Source organism: Diabrotica undecimpunctata, chromosome 10 (assembly GCF_040954645.1).
Source record: "Diabrotica undecimpunctata isolate CICGRU chromosome 10, icDiaUnde3, whole genome shotgun sequence".
Lineage (NCBI taxonomy): Eukaryota > Metazoa > Arthropoda > Insecta > Coleoptera > Chrysomelidae > Diabrotica > Diabrotica undecimpunctata.
This window is the reverse complement of record NC_092812.1, coordinates 43,108,597-43,131,499: the sequence shown is the minus strand read 5'-3', so window position 1 is coordinate 43,131,499 and position 22,903 is coordinate 43,108,597. Positions and strand designations below refer to the sequence as shown.

Genomic DNA, 22,903 nt, shown 5'->3' with positions numbered 1-22,903 from the left:
CAAAAACCGACTTTCCCTATTTTTGGTATAATCTAGGATAATTTTTGAGCCTTATTCAGGCAATGACATAAATTATCGAGACATATATTAAGCGACTGGCCTATTTTCTGAAACTCTATTATAACTTACCGTAATGCGCGTACCCAATGGACAATTAACTGGAGAATATTGCCAAAATTCAATTATAGTATGTACAATCACTTGCAGAGTATAAAGTTATAATTAGCTAAGCTATGTATAGGAACAAGATCCTTAAAAGTAACTTGTTAGTCTTGATTTCTGCATCAACTACTATTTACATATTTCAAGCCAAATTGGTGGCAGTTTCATGTTTGAATAACTTCATTGACGGATTTGGTTGCAAGAAGAAGTAAAAAGGAGTGGTATTTACTATATATGATGGGTTATCTTTCATTATTAACAGTCAAATCTCTTCTTCTTCTTTACGTGAATCCTTATGCTTTTTAGCCTAGAATTTCTTATTCTAATGTTTGCTGTTTATCTGTCTCTTTCCGTTCTTCCGATCTGCATTTCTTCGCAGATCGAAGAAATCTGCATTTCTTCTATCATCTTTTTTCTTTTATCCATTTTCGTTTATTATATCTATCCATTTTTCCTTGATCTGCCTGGTAAGTTTAACACTCTTAACAAACTAGTCTTGAAAACCCAACGTTTAGGTAGGATTTTTTTTCTCAGAACTTTCGTAAATTAAAAAATTTGTGCTTGACTTCTGGGTAGCACTTTCCCTCTGTGGACGTGAACTATAACTTTAGTGATTTTTTAGATAGACTTATTTGTATTTTCAATAATGTATTTCCTTTAATTACAATTTAGTCAAAACATCACAAACCCTGGACTACCAACGGTAGTCCCAGCAATATCAGCCAAGAATATGCGTTTACTACTGTACATCAAGAAATTTACTATTACCGTCTTTGTCACTGAATATATCTCCAAGTACAGAAGAACCTATTTAAAATTTACTGTCAAAATCGTCTGGGAGGCTCTAAAAATGTTGCAAAAGAAACTTGGTCCGTAATAAAGGATCTTGGAAATAAAACTTACAGAGCTCAATCATTTTCTTTTCCAAACACTAAAAATCTAAATAAATACTTCGTTATGTGAGTAAAAATAAAACATCAACTATTTTGCCACAACAAGATCCTACTTCCTATATCTCCAATTCAAAAATAGTCTAGAATTCATTTTTATAAGACTAGTTGATAAATCTAAACTGATTCGAACAATCAGTAGTATCAAAATCGGATCTTCCTGTAGTACTGATGGACTATCCATAAAAATGTTCTTAAATCTCCCAAAAAATATGTTGGAAGTCCTGGTCTCACTAATTAATGATTCCTTTGAAAAAGGTATATTTCCAGACTGCCTAAAGACAACCAATCTTATTCCTCTTTATAAAAGGAAAAATCGAATGACTGCAACTATAGACCTATTGCCTTATTACCGGTCCTATCCAAAATTATTGGGAGACTTATAAAAGCCCGACTTATGTCCTTTCTGGTTCAAAATAACATTGTATCACAAAGTCCGTTCGACTTTTTATCTAATAAATGTACCAGTGATGCTATGTATTCTGTACTACATGAGGTTTATCAATCACTAAATAATAATTTTTACACTGCCACTGTTTTTTGTGACTATACCAAAACTTTTTATTGTATAAATCACAACATTTTGATAAAAAACTAAATTACTACGGAATTCGAGGTATTTCTTTGAATTTTTTCCAATCTTACTTGAGAAATAGGAAACAACTAGTTTGAGCAAATGATACCGACTCTAGTCATAAAAGCATTGTATGTGGAGTACTACAAGGTTTAGTATTGGATTCTCTCCTCTTCCTAATCTTTATAAATAACATCACTAACTTAAAAGTTGATGTAAAAATTTTTCTTTTGTTGATGATACCAGTATCACCTAGAGAAACTCTAATATTGCAACTCTTCATGCAACTAGAACTTCTGATCTACTTGAATTAAAAACCTGATCCCAGTCTAATTTACTTTCTTTTAACATCGATAAAACAGTAACATTACCCTATAAAAGATCTCTTCAACCCTTGCTTCTTAATAAGTGCCAGATCAGTATCGTTAATTCTGTAAAATTTCTTGGCATTCTTATAGACAGCAACCTTAAATGGTCCCTTAATATCGATTTGTTAAGTAAGAAACTAGCCTCAGCCTGCTATGCAATAAGATCTGTTTCAACAGAAATCAATTTAGCATCTTCCAAAATAATAACATGTTTTTCTTTTTTCGAGTCTCTTTCCAGAACAGCGACCCAATCTGATATTATTGACTCTTTTAGGCCTCAGTAGAATAACACATTGCAGAAGCTACTTCAAAAATTACGGGATTTTAACTCTTCCCTCCTTATATAGTTTAGAAACTGTTTGCTTACTTCGTAAACACCTACATGTTTTCCAGCAAGAGCTAATCATGACTACTCCACCAGAAATTCAACATTTGATGTTTATTTACCGATCCCGTCCACCGAGTTAATAAAGAAATCTATATTACATTCAGCAAAAAAATTATACAACCATCTCCCTTTGCAACTTAAATCTGCAACTCCTTTCCTTAATTTCCGTAAAGTGGCAAGAGCTTTGTATACTATATTTGGGTATCACATACAGCAACTTAAACTTACTACATCTTTACCAACGTCTGTTTTGCCTTGCAATTCTTAAAAGGCACAGATTAAAGCAGAAATCTGAATTTGGTTTCGACAATTAGAAATCTTCTGATTTCATTTCGTGATTTCTCATCAGATGTCGCTATTGCGTCCATATCGAAGCCATTTTAGTATTGCTTCTATTATGACAGGAAATATTGTTTTCACGTTCAGAGTGGTTGTGAATAGCCGCTCCGAAGATTCCTTTTAGGATAAAATACGTATAAGCGGATACACAAACGCACTGTACGTGAAATCAAATCTTAGCTGTCTTTCCTTTTAAACTTATTAGTTCGTAAGGTTTTATTATGCAATTTGCAATTTATTTGAATTTTTCAATGGATTATTTATTTTATTATATTTTATTTTGTGATATAGACGATTTAAGTTTCGGTAAATTTTAATTGTTATTGTTAATTTCTGACTTGTTGTAGGCTTTGTCCTTAAAATTGTACAATTTTCGGTGACAATAAAGCATATTTCTATTCTGTTCTATTCTATTATATTATATTTCTTGTCTTTGTTCTATTTACTTCCATTATCCTCTTAGTTAAATTGTTTTTGTTTTTCTTCACTAGATTACCATACCAACCCAACTTTTACCTTTCAAATTTTTTTTTAGTAAATGTTCTTGATTTTCATGTGTTTTTTATATTTTTTATGTATCTACACCCTAACAGTTTCTTATTACTTTTGCATTTTTCATTATCTTATAATTTTTTCGTATTTTATATGTGCTTCAAGCAGCTTTTTTTAGCACAAGTCACATACTTATAGTGTCTAGTTCTTTTTAACTAGTACTACTCTAGAGTCTAATTCTTGTTATCTTTTGTGCTCATAACGTCTCTTCGCCCAGGAGGTCGTTGTGAATACAGAATTATACCATGAGTTTTCATTTCAGCTGTGTAACCTTTTGTTTGAATATTTTCCCATTCCTCCATTCCAATCTCGCATTATTATTATTTCTGCGTTTTTTTCTTTTGCTCTACATTAACTTAATTGGTGTTCTTTAAAAAATGTTATGACTTTTTCTTCCTCAGTTACATCTACTGGTGGATAAGTTTATAGTATATTGGGCCTTGCTTCTTTCTTTTAGCTGTAATTTTATATTTATTATTATTAAGTGTATAGGTTCAAATTGTATTAATTTGTTATGTAATTCTTGTGTTTAAATTATTCCCACTGCCTTTGCTCTCTGTGGTGTTTCTTTACTAGAACACTATTTTATTTGTCTATCTGTTAGTTTTGTCGTAGCTTTGTTCTCCTTTTTGCATTCACTGATTCCTAATATTAGGACATTATAACGGACCATTTCTGCTAACTGCACTTCTTTCCCGCTAAGTGATATTTTATTCCAGGTATTGATTGTTATCTTCTCTTTAATCGTCATTATCAAGTCCTTTCATTCCTGATGGAATTTTTGCCGCTCTTACTTAGAGCTCGCAGATTCGCTTATTGTGGTGAATCACTTGCATTATTTTTGTGCATTGTCAAAATTGGTTGTATGACTTGGCTTTCGTTACAATTTTCTTCCACTAATTTCGACCTGTGCATACTTCCCTCCAGTTTCTTACTTTCAGAATTTGGATATCTCTCATGATCTGTTCCTTCCATCTCTCTCTGGATCTTTCTCTTGGTCTTTCAGTTTTTGGCTTCCATCTGGTTACCTTTTTAATCAGCAGGTCATTTTGCCTGCTCTCTGTATATCCCAGACATCTCAATATCTGCGCTTCAATAAATCTAACTATATCTTCTTCCGTCCTTATGTCTATTAGTTCATGATTCATGAATCTTCTCATTTCTCAGTTTAATATTCGTATTGTTCCCATAATTCTTCTGAGGATTTTCATTCTTAATTTTTTTATCTTTATCTGTGAGGCACATTGTCTTAGCTGTAACTACTGGTCTGATTGAAACTTTGTGTATTTTTAGTTTTCTACTTCTGAATAAGTTCTTGTCCTTCATTCGCCTATGATATCATCAGTATGTTTTGTTGCCTGCTAGTATTCGCTGTTACTTTTTCACTTCTGTTATTTTGGGAGTAATCAAAATTACTCCCAAATATCTAAATTGTTGAAATCTTTCAAAAGTGTAGTGTTTTATCTTGATTTCTTTCGCCTGGTTATCTTCTTTTCTAGAACAGAGTAGATATTTTGTTTTTTCTTCGGTAATTTCTAGCCTTCTTCTCCGTGCTTTATTTGCCAGTATTGTTACTGCTTCTTTTAATCTTTCCTTGTCTCTTAACATAAAAACTATGTCATTTGAATATACTACTATTTGTGTTGAGAAGTGGGCTGTAGTTCATTTAATTTCGCTCACCTTTACTGTTTCTTCTACCGCTATACTGAATAGTATGGTTGACAGGTAATCGCTTTGTTGCACTCCAATTTTATTGTAATTAAGTTTGTGTTACCTTCTTCTGTTGTGATTTTAGCTCAAGATCCATTTATAATCATAGTTTTTAACCTGATTAGCTTTGCCGGTACATCTTGATTTTTCATTCCATTATATAATTTATTTCTTCCAATAAAGTCAAAGGCTTGTCTGAAGTCTACGAAGAGGATGTAGAATTCTATGTTGCGTTCCTGGCATTTCTCGATTGTTTGTATAATTATGTGGATCGCATTTGTCGTGGATCTGCCATTCCTGAATCCTTGCTGGAAATTTTTTTTCTCTGTAAATTAAGTGAGTTTTTGTGCGATGAGTGTTGTTAGAATTTTGTATGTTTAGTAGAGTAGAGATATTTCTCTACAGTTGTTGCAGTTTATACCTTCTGCTTTTTAAATATTGGTATACTACTTTTTTCTTTCCAATTCTCGGGCATTTTTTCTGCTTCTTATATAACTATTAGGTTGTAGATGCTCGTTAATAATGATTCCCCTCCATTTTTAATTAGCTCGTTTGGAATTTTATCTGGACGAGGTGTTTTTTCTTTTTCATTTTTTTTAATCATGTGTAAATATAATGTTGGTATCCCTATTTTATTACCTCTCGTGTCTTTCATTTTGCAATATTTCTATTCAGGTCTTTCTTTGCATCTATACCGTTCTGTGAAGAGTATTTCCCATGATCCATTTTCAATTTTAACCACTGGTGTGCATTTTCTTTGTTGAGCTTTTAGTTATCCAAAGAGTTTAGCGCTATCGTTAGTATTCTCTTCTAGGCCTTTAACAACTCTTTCATCCACGGATTTTTTTGTTTTTGTAACATTGGTCTACTTCTTTCTTTTTTTCTTTTTATTAATTTCGATTATGTTCGTCTTTAGTTGATATGCATTTATTTCTTGCTCGGTGTTTGTGTTTGATTTTGATTTCGTGTTCTGTATCGAACCATTCTTTTTTTCTTTTTATTTCCCTTTGTCCTAGCACCCCTTAAGCTGAATGTAAAATGGATTACTTTATATTTTTCCATATTTCCTCTATGTCGTTTGTTTCTGTTAGATTTTCCTTTAGGGTAGTCTCATATTGTTCTTCTAGTCTCTCTTGTTCTTCTTTTCTTTTGTCTTGGTGTCTTTGTTTTAATTACCTTCATTTTTATTTCTCCTATTACTAGAAAATGGTCTGTGTGCGTGTTTGCTCCTCTATCTAATCTGACGTCATGCAATATTGTTTTCCATTTTTTGGATATTAATATATTTGATCTATCCGATTTCCATCTGTTGTGCCAGGTGTCAACCATATTACTTTATGTTCTTTTCTGTGCATAAAGTTTGTACTGATATTGTAACTGTTTGTTATTGCTGCCAGGTGACGTAATTTTCTTTCCTTATGGTTTATCTCGTCATGAATGATTTTTTTCCTTACTACTTCCTTATTTTGGTTTTCTTTGCCCATTTTTGCATTGAAGTCACCAAGCATTAGTACTATGTCATTTCTGGGTAATCTTTCATATAATTCTTCCACTTATTCATATAATTTAATTTTATCATTTTCTGGTGCATGTTTTGTAGATTTTCTACTTTTATATATATGAAATTCGTCCATTTATAGCTTTGAATTCGATAACTCTGTCGCTGATCTTATTATTGACCATAAATGCTGTACCATTTTCTCTTGCTCGTTTTCTCCCGAGTAGGTACTACACTGCGTAATTTTTCTTTTTAATATTTTCTTCTTCCTTTCATCTTATTTCTTGTGGTGCTAGTTTGTCGATTCAGTATCTTTGCGTTTCTCTTACTACTTCTTCCATTTTTCCTAGTATCAGTAAAGTTTGCACATTCCAGGTACCTAGTTTTACTCTATTTTTGTTTGTTTTTTTTTCTATATCTCTTGCTTGTGTTTGTTCTCTTTTAGTCATAGTTTCGTGATCATGTTTTCATAATTGCTTTCTTTAGTTTTCTTTCCATATTTTCATATTGTTCATATTTATTGCCCGGGTCGTTTTAGTGATACGAGTAATTTTTTACCAGTATTGTTTGCGATTTTGGTTATTTTTGCTATGATTTCTGATTCACTCCTTCCTTTTCGTCACCTCCTGGTGATCTTTCAGTATATATTCTTTCTCCAGGTTTTCTCCTATATCCTAAGCTTTTTACCTTATATGTTTTATCGTCTATGTTTAGCTTATTATAATTTAGTGATGCCTTCTGCCTTCTTTTGCTTCCTTTAAGTGTTGTTTAAGTATTCTTTTCTGGTCTTGTATCTCCCTGGACTAATATTCACTTAAGTAAATGTACGTTTTGTTTAGTTTTTTCAATTACCTCATAATTTCTGTTCTTTTGGTACGGCTTTTAAGTTCCAGTTTAATTTAGATGCTGTAGAGAGAATAGCAACACTGAAGTGGAACTGGGCAGATTACGTGGCTCGAATGATAGATAACAGATGAACAAAGCGGATACTGGAATGGAGACCAAGAGATGATGCCTACCGAAGCAGAGGTCATCCACCAACACATTGGACTAACCATCTAAAACGTTGCAATAAGGATTAGATGCAAGAGGCACAAGATCGAAACAGATGAAAAATTATGAGGGAGATCTCCAGCAGTGAACTAGCGAAAATTGAATTATAAATATGGGACTGCTATTATCTTTTACATACTAACGCGTTTTACATCTATTATGTCAGTATTTATTTAGCGGATTTTGGATTTTAAGTGCAATATTTTTTATATTATTTTTCATATCATTAATTTGTTCACCTTTTTTTTCTGTTTTTTATACTATATACTATTTTTTTTTCTTACTTCTGTTTCCAGGTTGTCTATTATTTTTTCGTGTGCTTTAATTTTTGATTTTAATGCTTGTTGTTTAGGCTTTTAATCTGCCATTAATAAAACTTAAACAATAAAACTTTAAAAATAAAACTTACCGACTTGCCTCACGGTTACAAAATGCTACATCTCCTTCTAAAGAAAATTACGAATATGGTCCGATCCAACTTAGAAGTCATTTTTCTAAACAATTTTTTGTTGTCGACCTTATGTTATTTAAAACGATCTTTTTGATATGTCAGGTTCTGTCGGTCTAAAATAAAAAATAAATTAAGAAAAATTTCACTGTACTTATGATGAAGGTAATAATCAATTGAGTGACTCGAAAATAGAATTGTACTACGAGGAGTACGAGGAGTTATTATTATCCAGATTTAGCCATACGGCTCACGCTCCCTATAAGGGGAAAATTTACTCATCCCACATACCTACGGTATCAAAAGGATATATTATTAATATATTATTATATATATTATATATATTATATATATATATATATATGTATATATATATATATATATATATATATATATATATGTATATATATATATATATATATATATATGTATATATATATATATATATATATATATATATATATGTATATATATATATATATATATATATGTATATATATATATATATATATATATATATATATATATATATTTGTATTTTAGCCCTTGGTCTACACGGTTTGTTAAGCAATAAAAATAAATAAATTTTCTACTAACACCATCTTATCTATATATCTATAATCGTAAAGTTTGAAAAAAATATTCTGCAAATTTTTAGGTATTTGTTGGTGGAGCATTAATTTCTTGAAGTGTATATTCAGTATTATGTTAAAACTCTAAGCACGAAAATGATTAAAAATGCATTATTTGTGTGTCGGAGCGAGTACTCTTTAGTTTTATTAAAACAAAACTATAAGCCCTCGCAACTTTACCATTAAAACTTTTATATCTACAAACTGAGCCGTTTAGTGGCAAAGCTCTGTTGAATTTAACATCCTATTTAAATTTAGATGAACTCTTTTACAGCCGCCAAAAAGCTTTATACGTTTACGAAATTTCCATGTATTATTATTCTCTGTTTCTTCGCGACTCGACACAACAACGTGCAACAGAACGCGTTTTTATTTTTTAGACGGTATTTGAATAACAAATTTCTTTAAGTAATGTTTAGTTGGCTTTAAATCTCCATTAAATTTGCCGTTCGAAAGTATAGAATACATTTTGAATTTATACTCGGTGGGAAAGATCTATAAGGGGTTGTAAACAGTGGAATAGAAGTAGGGTTTATGAAGGTGGCGGTAGGTAGAGTCTTTTAGTCCATCCTATAGAATTTTAATTTGTTGACATAATTTTAGATATTTGTTCTACATTTTTTTTATAAGACGTAATCAAAACGACTCTCACCGTGTTATAAAGTCATAGATAATATTTTCTTACCGCTTTCAGTGCTGATTTTTGCATCCTCATAAAGATATTCACTAAAAGTAGCTGTTTGGTATTGTCTAAGAGGTTCTTTGGAATAACACCAGTAGTTTAGCACGCAGATTTTTGTGGGAAAAGTGTTTGTCGAATTATTTTTGAAGTTATACTTCTATACGCGCGTTCGATGTTGGAAATTTGTAATGGAAATGTAAGATATAGGTAAGGAGAGACAAAAGATATATTTTCTCTCTCTTTCTCTCTCGAGAATAAAAATGCTCCTTTTGTAAATATATTTAATATTTAATAATATTATTATTTTATATTAATTCGGTAGATATACATTTGGCCAAAGTCTTTTGCAAATAAATATTCTTCCTGGAACTTCTATGATTAGTACTGGTCTCAAGTAACGACGAGAAGTAGATCCACCCGGCTTGAGAATGGCAAGTGAGACCTTGCCGAAACGTCGCCAAAACAATGGTTTTCAAGAAAACCAGCATTTTACAACGCGGAGTCAAACCCGGAAAAATAGTGACAGCACATATAGCTCCCGCGGAAACCTCAAAACAAACATATATATATATATATATATATCGATTTCAAACAGGCGTTTGATGGAGTAGATCGACAAAAGATGTTAAAGCAACTATCTATGTTAGGGATACCCAATAAGTTGGTTAAACTTATACGAATGACTCTGGAGGGTTCCAAAGCTATGTGAGAATAGATGGAGATATGACGCAGGCCTTTGATATTGAAAATGGAGTAAGACAAGGGGATGCCTTATCAACAACACTTTTTAATCTAACTTTAGAAGCTGTTGTTAGAAAACTGGATGTAAACGGCTGTATTAATACAAGAGCTATGCAAATATGCGCATATGCGGATGATGTTGCCATAATAAGCCGCAACAAAAGGGTATTGAGCGAAAAAGTCATAGAACTGAAACGAGAAGCTGCTACGTTTGGTCTATATATAAATGAAAGCAAAACAAAATATATGGAGTGCACAAAATCGAATGAACATGAGAATCTGAAGGTAGACAACCATACCTACAAATATGCCTCCACTTTTCCTTACCTAGGCTCAATAATAAATGACAACAACAACATCAGTCAAGAAATACAAGCACGGATTCTTAGCGGTAATAAGTGCTTTTATGCATACAAAGACTTAATGAAAAGTAAGTTACTGAATCGTGAGTCTAAGCTGAGAATCTACAAAACAGTAATTAGACCAGTGGTCACATATGGATGTGAAACGTGGACCCTCTCAACCACTGATGAAAATCAATTGAGAATATTTAAGCGCAAAATACTAAGGAAGATATTTGGACCAACCCAATGCAGCGATAGTTCGTGGAGAATTAAAATGAACCACAAGCTGGATGAACTAATGCAGAGCGCAGATATTGTCAGATTTGTACAAAGACTAAACTGGCTTGGTCACCTAGAAAGAATGCCCCAGAGAGAAGAAACAGAACAAGAGGAAGGCCCCGTAAAAGATGGATAGACGACGTAGAGAGGGATCTTAAAACCATGAATATCAGGCAGTGGCAAAGGAAAGTATCCGACAGGGCAGAATGGAAGAACATTGTTAAGCAGGCCAAGACTCACAAAGGGTTGTAGCGCCATTAGAAGAAGAAGAATATATATATATATATATATATATATATATATATATATATATATATATATATATATATATATATATATATATATATATATATATATATATTTCTGTTTGGTCACAGTTAGGCGTGTGGCCCATTGTAATAGAATGTTCACTTAATGCACATGTTTGTACTTCAACATAATTCAGATTAATGTCACTCTTGTGCCATGTTAACGTTCCGGACAAATTTCTGGACGTTTCTCCAATACATATTTTATTGCAATTATCACAGGGTAGAGAGTACACTACATTGGAGCTTTCTTTAATATTTAAGGGTGTTTTAATTTTTCTGTGTAATTTAGATATTGTTTTTATATTTCTGGTTCCAATTTTGGTATTAGGTACTTCTCTAAATGAATTTATTAGTCTATTTGTTAAACCTGGAATATATGGTAAAGAGTGGTACAATGTATTTTGGTTGTTTGTTGAAACTTCTGTTTGATCTGTTGTTATGACTTGTGAGACACCAAAAATAAGTCTATTTAGAAGGTTAGCTGGGAATAAATTCTCTAACATGATCGTTTTTAGTTTTTTAAGACCGGCTGTTCTATATTCAGGATGTGACAAAGTTATGACCCTATTTTTCATATTTAATATTAGGTTAATATTATTTAATATTAGATATGATATTACACTGTGATTCAAACAACGTTCTAAAACAGAATGGTATAGAAAACCAATATGTAGCAACCGGTTTCTTAATTACTTTTCAGCACATCCATCTACGATAAAGAGCAAATAAAAAATCAGCATTATTTTATGCAAATTATCAAATCTACGATAAATAAAAGAACAGCAACTATATAAAAGTTCTTTAAAAGTTACACAAAAAAGTTCAAATAAGATAAAATTTATTGTTTATTTGTGTTTGGTTTTTTTCCTTCTTAATTACTTATTAACATAAACTCTGTTGCTTGTTTAATAAATGCAAACGAAACATTTTTACATATTATGTCAAAATTTACAATGAAGGTTTGCATAAACATAGACCCTTCCTCTGTCAAACTAACCTAAAACGAATTTAAAAAATAGAAGAGACATGGTCACCATAGTAATAAGTTTTCACTAAAAGTAAAAGAAAATGAAATAATATACCTAATGTCAAATGTTAAGTAATTCTGTTAATTTTTTGTACAATCCTCACAAGGGTAAGCCTGTTAAAGATACAACAACTTCATTGTCTAATGTAGTTTTTTGTTTTAATTTTTAGTATGTTTTGAGAAAGAGTTAAATAAACTCGAAAGCTTAACAAACCTTAAAGAGTTTTACCTAAAGGCCAGTATTTGAGTACAAAACCTAAAATATCCACATATATATATATATATATATATATATATATATATATATATATATATACAAACCATTTCATTTTATTATGTGATAATAATTTAAACAAAAGATCAGAAATTCAAAATCTAAGCAAAATTTATAATTATATTCTTTCTTTATGATTTATATATAAAACTAGTAAAATGTCATATTTAATTCTCCATATATCTGTTACATTTTTTCAGACATCTGTCAACGGTGAATAAATCTTCTTCTTTTTTGTTATTAAACAAAAAAGAATGTTTAAACGAAATTTTACTTTTGGCAATATAATTGTCAAAAATAAAAATTTTATGTTGGCATTTATGACATTGAGGCTTATTTGTAATTATTGCAGTTTGCTATTTTAACTTATTTATAAATTCAATTATTTTTGTATTAAAAAAATGTTTTCAAAATTATAAAAATTTTCAGAGAAACATTTATTAGATTTAAACATTTTTATATTAATTATTTTTAAGATGTATTAGCAGTAATTTTTACTTACTAAACTAATTTTTATTTGGTAAGTTAACAAAAATTGTTTTTTCTTTTTAGTTCAACCTTGTAAGATATTTTGTCTTTTTTAGCTCTTGATAATAATTGTAAACACAAATGAAAGCTCAAGATTAAAAAAATAGTTAACCAACAGCCCTTTTATTGACTCCAACCCATCCAAAACAGTTATATATTTGTTCCAAACGAGTCACAAGTACTTCTTTTTTTTTTCTTATTCTTTATATATATATATTATTTATATATATATATATATATATATATATATATATATATATATATATATATATATATATATATATATAACATATCTGTCTGTTTTCAACTTATAATGTCTATTGCATATAGATACTTATTTTGTTGTTATATATCCGACAAAAAAAACTAATACCTTCAACCCCCGATTCTTTTTATTGCACAGCCCTGCTTAAAAGCCAAACTCCTTATAGCTCAGGATTAAAACACCCCTCTCACTTTTAGCTTGTTACCTAGTCAGCGAAAGGAAGGAAATTGGATGAAAATATGTTTCTGAAGTACTTTTCCTGTGACCTCTGATTCAAAAATATAATGGGTAATCTCTTTGAAGTTTCCCGTTTTTATTTTCGCTACAAAATAACTTTCAAAATTCACAAAAAATAATGCAGATATACCAGGGAGGGGTATTTGATAAGAAAATATATGTGATCGTGACGTGGTTTTTACTTATACGAGGACTGATACAAAAGATTGGAGAGGTAGCACGGAAATAAGAAAATATTTAACTTTTATATTATTTATATCTCGATGTTACTTACTGCGTATGTAATATATCAGTTTATCGACAACAGTAGTATAATCGTCTCCAATATCTCCCTGGCATCCTGCCAAGTTTTAGATTAGATTAGATGGTTAATTATTGGAAAAATATTCACTCCTCAAGTAGTAAAAATGCTTTTAAGAGTTCAATTAGGTGATGGACCAATAAAATTGATAACTGATGGGGAAAACCTTAAAAATCTTAAAGGGTTATATCTAATTGGAGTACATTAAGTATTGCATTTTTGTTGGTTTTAATGGCCCTGATGCAAATGGTTTCTGGCTATAAAATTTTTCCACTGCGATTGAGTGATTAAGGAAATTGGATTAACATATCTTCGCTGGTGGTAATAAACTACAATAATTGTTCTGTAAAACTCAACCCCTAAAACTTTGCCAAACAAATCTGCGCAAAATCTTGTTTTATCACCGGGCTTCCTTGCTCCAATCACCAGCTATCCAGAACTTACCCCTTCTCTTAATATAAAAGAAATAAAAGACCCTGTCACTACATGACTAAACCAGTTTTGTTTGTTACGGGCTTCAAAATAGTACACTCAGACACCAGCATAAGAAGATGGCCAAAACCAAGAAGTCACCCAGAACACCACACACAAAATCTCGTAGCACTAAGAAGAACAAGAATTCCTCATCTAACATTTCAGTAATCCGAGAACTCCGTAAGTTTAATATTCATTTTGCAATATTATTATTCTTGATACTCAAATTTACCAATTGCTTTTGTGTTTAAAAACTTCAAAGTTTTGTGTATTTCAAATTCCTAAAAAACTTTTTTTCTTACTGTCACTCTTTGCTTATAGGGCTATCTAGCTTTCATTATTTCTGTGAATTTCCACTAGATTCAACTCACTTCAATTATTTTCAAGACATATATCTGCTATCATCACCCTTTACTTGTCCATCTCATGTTAACTCTCGAAGTTGTGAGTTGGTTCAGCGTTCATGTTTTTCACGTATATAGCACTTGTATATAATATGTAATATGCAATTTGGCACGTCTTGGCACAATATTTGATACAAGCATTTTATGAATTTGTGAATTTGTGCCTATCTGTTTTGTTTTTATTCTTTTTATTATTTTTATTCTTGCATTTAACTCGTGGCTATCTTTTCTGTTCCAATTTTTAACAGTTTTCAGGTAAAAATTCTAGTTCTAAGTTTTTTTTAGAATAATATTAGTCTCCCCTATAGTTTCAGTAATTAATTTCTAATAAGTAACAGAAAGACTGTTTAAATGATTTAGGACAGCATTATATTGGAATAATATATTCATCTCGTATTAATGAACTCGGTTGGTTTCGGTGTAAAACTGTGATCAGTCTCTGATCTTTCTTTTTAAAATGCATATTAATATTTTCCTATAATATGCTACGTGAACTATTCTGAGTTTGCTTTTATCATCATCATCATCAATCAGCCAGTCCCGTCCACTGCTGGACATAGGCCTCCCTCAGTTCTTTCCAGTGTTCTCTACACTGGGCCGCTTGTAGCCAGTTTCCCGCTACTCTTTTTATGTCGTCGGTCGATCTAGTCGGTGGTCGTCCTCGGCTTCTTTTATAATTTCTGGGCCTCCATTCCATAATTCGTCTTGTCCATCGTCCATCTTGTGTTCTGGCTAAGTGTCCTGCCCAGTTCCACTTAAGTCTCGTGGTTCTTTCGATGACGTCTTGAACTCCTGATCTTTGCCTGATTTGTCGGTTTGTTATGTGGTCTCGGAGGCTCACATTCAGCATTGCACGTTCCATGGCTCGTTGTGTAACTCTTAGTTTATTCGCAGATTTCTGCGTGAGTGTTAAAGTCTCTGCTCCATAAGTTTGTACAGGTAAAACACATTGGTTATAAACTTTTCGCTTGAGACACATGGGAATTGAACTTTTTAGAATATGGCTTAGTTTGCCGAATGCTGCCCATGTCAGGCCTATTCGCCTCTGTATTTCATTTGTTTGATTGTCTCTGTTTATTTTGATCTCGTGTCCCAGATATTTGTAAGTGTCTGTTTGTTGTATGGTATTATTGTCGATAGTTATATTTCCACTCATTACGAGATTTGTCATAAGTTTAGTTTTCTCAAAGTTTATCTTTAATCCTGCTCTTTCAGACAGACTTTTAAGCGAATGTAGCATAAAAACTGTATCCTGTTTGCTTTTATAGTTTTGGATAATAGTTCACGCAGGATAGGTTGAAAAGCAGACTGTAATGGACATTTTCCATAGGAGTCTATTTTTTTGCTAGAATCACTTTAGGATGTATTTATCACATTGTATTATCATTGTATATCACATTGTATTATCATTGTATATCACATTGTATTAATAATAACGATATTCTTCAGTCCCAAGCCTTGTGCTTAATTTTTAATTTAACAAAATCTGAAAAAAATCGGAAATTTTTGCTTGTTGCGCCCATATTCTTGCCTATAATTCGAGAGATATTGTTCGTACAAAATAAAACTGAAAGAAGGTAAAAGTTTCGTTTTTAATTTTACATGACTGGCTAAAAGTTGTATAAAAAAGGTGCAAAAATGAAGTTTTTTCTTGTAACTTTTTAAACTCTTAATAATAATTTATTATATAAAATATATATATAAATTATATTATATAATATTCCGCCTAGAAAAACTATAGAATACGACTAATTTGGGGCGCTGTATAATTTTACAAATTTCCAATTTTTTGTAGGCCCTGGATTGCAAAGTTATTATGCAAAAACTCATAAATCAATCCTAACGAAATTTAGTACACGTTTTAGTCGTATTATAAAGTTTTTCTAGACAAAAAAGGCTCAATATAATGCGTAAAATGCGATAAAATTTAAAGAAAAAACTCCATTTTTTGTTCCATTTTTCCCATTATTGTTATTTTTTAAACAGAAAAAATTAAACTTTCAATTTCTAGCTAGCCAAATGTTATGTAAAATTAAAAAACCAAACTTTTATTTTCTATAAGTTTTTCCTGTATGAGCAATATCTCTCGAGTTGTAGGTAAAATATGGGCGCAAAAATCAAAAAAATTTTTCAGATTTTGTTAAATAAAAAATTAAGCACAAGGTTTGTGATTGGCTTATATTTGATACAAGGTACATCCTGAAAGGATTCCAGCAAAAACATAGACTCCCATGAAAAATGTACAATTTAAGACAGATCCTGCCTGGACTATAATATTTTACATGGAAACGCATTTTATATTCCATATAGTTTTTATTTTTTTCTGCATTACCTCAGATAGCTTATCCCCTCCATATTTATTCCATTTTCTCCTGAATCCGTTTTAAACTGCCTTTTAATTTTTTTCCCTTTATTTCTACACATAATATTCATTTCTAATATCGTTTCTTATTTTAATTTTTGCATAGCTCCACGCTCTTGAAATTGGCAGGTTAGGATATGCTTTTTCTAAATTAATTAAGGCTATATGATTTTTTTTCTCTACGTGATTTTTACTGTGAAAATATTGTCAATCTTGTTCTCGTTGTTCTTCTGTATCTTTTTATTTAAGATCTGTTCATTGACATTCCAGGATATAACCTACTAATGTTCGATATTACTGCTCTGCATTTTTCTGTAATTTTTCGTATTTGTTTATGTACTCATGCTATATATTCGAGGAATATAGGATTGTCTCCAATCTTCTAACATCACTTTTTTCTGTTCAAAAATCTAATCATCTACGTAACATTTGAAAAAGCTTATTATATATATATATATATATATATATATATATAAATAAATATATATTAAATATATAAATAAATATATATTATATATACATATATATATATATATATATTATATATACATATATATATATATATATATATATATATATATATATATATATATATATAAGAAATACTGGATATTAGTGACTGTCAATATAAATAAACAACACAGTTTATTACGGTTGCAGTCAGAAAATTGGCCGGGATGTTAATGAAACACTCTTATGACTTTTTGTCTAGCTTTCGGAATGGTTTTATTCCTTTTTCAAGACACTGTAATAAGAAAAAAAATACATGTGCATTGACAGAACATGCATTAACGTTGAAACATGAATTTAATTTCGAGGATTCCTGTATTTTGGCAAAGGAAAAGAACCATTCAAAACGTGTTTTCTTGGAAATGTGTTCCATAAAATCTAGTACATTTTGCATCAATAAAAAGTCAGATATAGATAAACTGAGCAACATTTATTGTTACTTACTGGAAAAACATCCAAAATAAAATTAATATCTACCTGTACCCACACAAATTACACTTATATGCATAACATGTTGCATACCATAAGACAGGTTTAAAAATTAAAATCACCTAAGATGGGCCTCTAGCATTTCTTAAAAAGAAATATAATATTAAGTACACCTAATTACTTTTTAATCATAGGATTTTTTCTTTTTGTTCTCTATGTGTCAGAGTTAAAACACACCAGTAAAAGATGACAAACTAAATTTTTACTATCTGTATCTAAATTTTAAAGAATTTTAAAATGTATTTTGTCCACTATTTTATATTTTATATATGTGTTATTAATGTTGAGTGTCTATGCTTTTACAAATAATCTTAACGACTACTATATTTTATAAATATTTACATTTTTTTTTCTTATTACAGTGTCTTGAAAAAGGAACAAAACCATTCCGAAAGCTAGACAAAAAGTCATAAGAGTGTTTCATTAACATCCCGGCCAATTTTCTGACTGCAACCCTAATAAACTGTGTTGTTTGCATATATATATATATATATATATATATATATATATATATATATTGTCGCGAATTAGCAGGTATGTGCTCTATTGTATATTTATAATTAAAACCCCTTTTTTCTTTATATATTTTGCTAATTGTTTGTTAGCTTCATTAGGAGAAAAGAATTAAAAGTATTTTTAAACAGTACTGAAATACTGTTTTAAACATGGAAATGTTTAAAAATACACTTAGTTATTTTCTTCTGATGAACGGAACAAACCATTCGTGAAATATAGAGACGTCAAGAAAAAAAGGAGATTTATTTACAAATACACGACAGACCGCATACCTTCCAACTAGTTTTGCTAAATATATATATATATATAATAATTTTAATACCCAGATATTTGAGTTAAAATTAAAACTATTCCAATCTATCTGTAGATTTCCATTCCAATTTGATCCAGACAATAAAACACTCATTGCAATTACCACTTTTCTATAAAACAGCTTTATTATTGTAACAAGAATGGCGGACGTGAGTTTTGGTTCAAAACAAAAATAACTTTTTACAACTTCTCGATTAATTTAATAGGTTATATCATGTTTTGTTAGAGAATGAAGAATGCGGTTATTTTGCGTATTTCATATGCAAAGTCGTTTTATTAGAATTGAAGGGAACATTAATATTTATTTTAGGAAGCGTGATTGGCAGCTTCTGTTCAGATTATTTTATGTGGGTACCAAGAAATATTTATTGTTTATGAAATACAATTTATCGTTTTCATTTCGAATATTTCATATCACCCAAAAACTTTTGCCATATTAATATATAATATAGATTGTAGGTAAAGTGATCATCTTATGTCGTAGATATTTCCACACTGCGATCTACAATACATTTTGTTCTCCCTTGTACCAAATGTCATATTTATGTACAAGATATCTTTTTCTTGCTGCTCCAACCCTTTCTTTTTTAAATCGGCCTCTTTCAAACCTTTTCTTATTAGTTATGTTTCGTTCGAAAAGCGTAGATTGTATATTTTTAGGGGTTCATTATCCCAATCTAGGGTCTTAAAAGCATATTCTAAAATAGTCTCAAATAGTTTTGAGAATGATATATCACCCTACCCTGTCGTTTTGAGTTGCTGTAATTATTATGTATCAAACTTTACTGTATTAAATACATTCTTTAGTCTTTCCGAAAAGAGCCACCAGAATCGCATACATTTCATTGCTGCCAAATGCTTTCTGAAAGTTATTGTTTTCTTGGTCAGTAATTTTAATGAAAGAAAATTTTCTTTTGTTTCGTATCCTAAACGAAAGTCTGCCTGATCTACTGTTTGGAAGGAGTCTAGTTTTTCCTCTAGTCTTTTATTTATTATTTTCTTAAAAAGCTATAGGATTATAGCTCCAGCTTTGTGGTGAGGAGGCATGATCCTTAAATGACTTAATTTGATAAAATGAGTCTTTTTCTTCAATCTGGTGCTTTCAGAATTCATATAGACCCAATATTTTACGCTTAATAACGTTGTAGGTAAAAGCTTTTTGGATAAACAATTTCAGTTTTGCAATAACGAATAAGGAAAATTTTTAAAGCTGAATACTCGTGACTTAATCCTTATTTTCAAGCAAAATCAATTTTTGTGAATTACTAGAATTGTTATTAATTGCTTTCAAAAAATCAACTTTTGAAGATATTCTTACAATAACTGAGCAATAAATTATAAACATAACTTTACAATCCCCAATTTTAAAGGATTTTCTATGCTTTCTTAGTAAAATTGTCTCTCTTTTCCATATAGTTTACTGGTCTTCCCCTTTAAGTATTTAAAATCAAATAACAATCTTACATTGTGTACAAACATTAGTATTAATTTAATTTGTAGCATATTATGTTTAATGCAAATTGTTATCACCAAATTTAGGATCAAAAGCAATTGTTAGATACCTGTATCAACGAATGTCACCGGAAAATTCATCGAATTTTTATTGCTTCTGTGGTTATTTGATCTTCTTCGCCTGAAGATTTATTATTTTTCGTCTCTTGTAGTAAATATTTTATTCCATCTATTGTGATCTCCAATCTTTGTTCTTCCGATCTTTGATTTATTATATTATTATGCGCAACGTAATTCACGCTGGAAAAAAATATATTTTAAATAATATATCTTATAAAAAGATTTTGTAATAGACAATTCATATAATACTTCTCTTTTGATCTTTTGATGCCCCGTTGTCGCCTTGCACTTACTATTGTGAAATAACGTCGATACAGTCAATTGAAATGAAATAACACAAAGTACGTCTTCACATTTGCCCATCGGACAGGCCGTAGAATTGAAAAAGCTCAATTTATCGTATCACAAACGTTCCGAGGGCCATCGGAAAGTATTCTATGAGAATTCATTCAGAAATGGAAAGCGGCTTAGTCAGGGATCTAATCAAAAAATGTTTCAAGGGCGAAGAACGATCAACTTTTCAATGCACTCGCCACAAAAGACTAAAAGACTTCACGAACTGTAGGAGAGAAACTTTTAACTAACCTATTAACGGTGGAAGTTTTAGAATATACCTTTAGGAAAACATTTTTATTTTTACTCCTGTGGGTTAATGGGGTAATAACTGTAGTTACGAGGAAGTTAAATTGGGGCGACTTGGGCGAAGCATAAAACCTGTAGTTAAGTAGTTTTGAGACTTTAAAAACAATTTGTACAAACTCATGGGGTTGTTTTTTACTGTATAGTATAGGCCACCGAAACATTCAGCCACAATTTTAAAACAGGTAAAATGGGATATGTAAAACAAAGATATTTAAATTAAGTTTAATTTTTAAACCTCCCGTTGATTCAGCGTTTAGGTGATTTAGATTACTATTTCCAAATCCTCCTGAGATTTATAACTGCACGAGGACTATTTTTTGAATTAAAAACATTTGTGTAAACCTCACTAATTTCGGAGTTGATACGTTGAGTGAAATTTTTAGTAATTTGTTTTGATTAATGTTATATTTCATTCAGCACGTTTTTAAATCTCGTTCATCATTAATTTAGTCAGTCTGTGTAGGGAAATGCCACGCCGCAAGTTAACCTAAAATTCAGAGTTTCTTTTTTCTAAAAGGCAAATATCATACAGCCTGAATTGCAGGAAATAGTGCAAGCAGGGAACAATAAGCGACAACAAGAATATCATTTATTCAGCTGACTGGAAAATAAATCTGAGCTGACAGCAACAAGTGTTTAATCACCACAAAATGTGCGTGAGATCTACTAAATAGGGGAAACCTGACTGCCTGGCTATTTGTCAAATCTAACGAGGATAGTGTAAGACAAGCGTGAACGGTGACGGAATTATTGTACATCATAAATTATTTTTCCGTTTACCTTTTGTTCCGTTTAACTAAAAAAATAAATATTAAAATAAAAGTAATAATTCCATATATTGCACATAGTGCGAAATAATTGCAAAATAAAAATTTAAACTTAAGGAAATCGATAAGTGGCATTAATATGCCAATAAATATGCAAATAAAAATAGCAAAAAGGACTTGACAGCGGTGGGATTCGAACCCACGCCCTTTCGGACTGGTGCCTAAAACCAGCGCCTTAGACCGCTCGGCCACGCTGCCGTTAGCGCTATATTTTCGACGTTAGACTTAAAGATTTAATATACCTATTAATTTTTCTTAATTTCATTTGTAAATTCTTTAAAAACTATCAAAACATTTATTTACCAAATATAATTTCCATGATTTTAAATTTCTTGTATTAAATAGCATTATACCCACTATTATGAATTATTAACCATTATCAATTATGAAATAGTTGGATTAATTATATAAATATATACATATATATATATATATATATATATATATATATATATATATATATATATATATATATATATATATATATATATACACAACGCAAAAGTCTAAGGATATTTTAATAATTTGACAATACCAATGACAGAAATTTCATGACCATATAAATTTGCTTGTACTATAATTGTTAATACAGACACTCACATTTTATTAAAAAAAAATTGTAAAACTGATAGCAATACGTGTTTTAGAATGTTTTTTATAAGGGACAAAAAAATCGACATTTTTATGTTTTGTTTATTTTTAATTTTAGTCACTTTATACCATTCTTGCTTAATAGGTGAGTTAAAGATATTGTCTTTTTACCATGTAACGACAACATTTAACGTTGGACGAGATGAATAGAGCCGTGGGCCTCCTTCAAGCTGGTATGCGACAAACTCAATTTGCTGATCAGCTGGGTGTCTCCCAAAGCGTCGTAAGTCGTTTGTGGCGTCGGTTTAGAGACACTGGGAGTCCAGCCGAGCAACATCCATGACGTGGTCGCTCTACAACCGTCGCTCAAGACCGATATTTAATTTTAAATGCCAGAAGGCAGCCAACAATCACAGCAGCCGAGTTGGTTAATGAATTACAACTTGCACATAATGTAACAATTAGCAGCAGTACTGTGAGGAATAGTCTCCACGAAGCCAATCTTCGTAGTCGGCGACCACTAGGATGTCCACCTCTATCT

At 30.7% G+C, this 22,903-nt stretch overlaps 1 protein-coding gene and 1 non-coding gene across 2 annotated transcripts in view; one reads left to right on the top strand and one right to left on the bottom strand.

Annotated features, from left to right (window-relative positions):
* The window catches only part of LOC140452389 (tyrosine-protein kinase Dnt-like), a 363,670-nt gene that overhangs the window by 159,586 nt on the left and 181,181 nt on the right, over positions 1 to 22,903 (top strand). The window lies entirely within an intron of this gene.
* On the bottom strand, positions 21,890 to 21,969 carry TRNAL-UAG (transfer RNA leucine (anticodon UAG)). Its single transcript has one exon. It is a non-coding gene; the product is annotated as a tRNA-Leu (tRNA).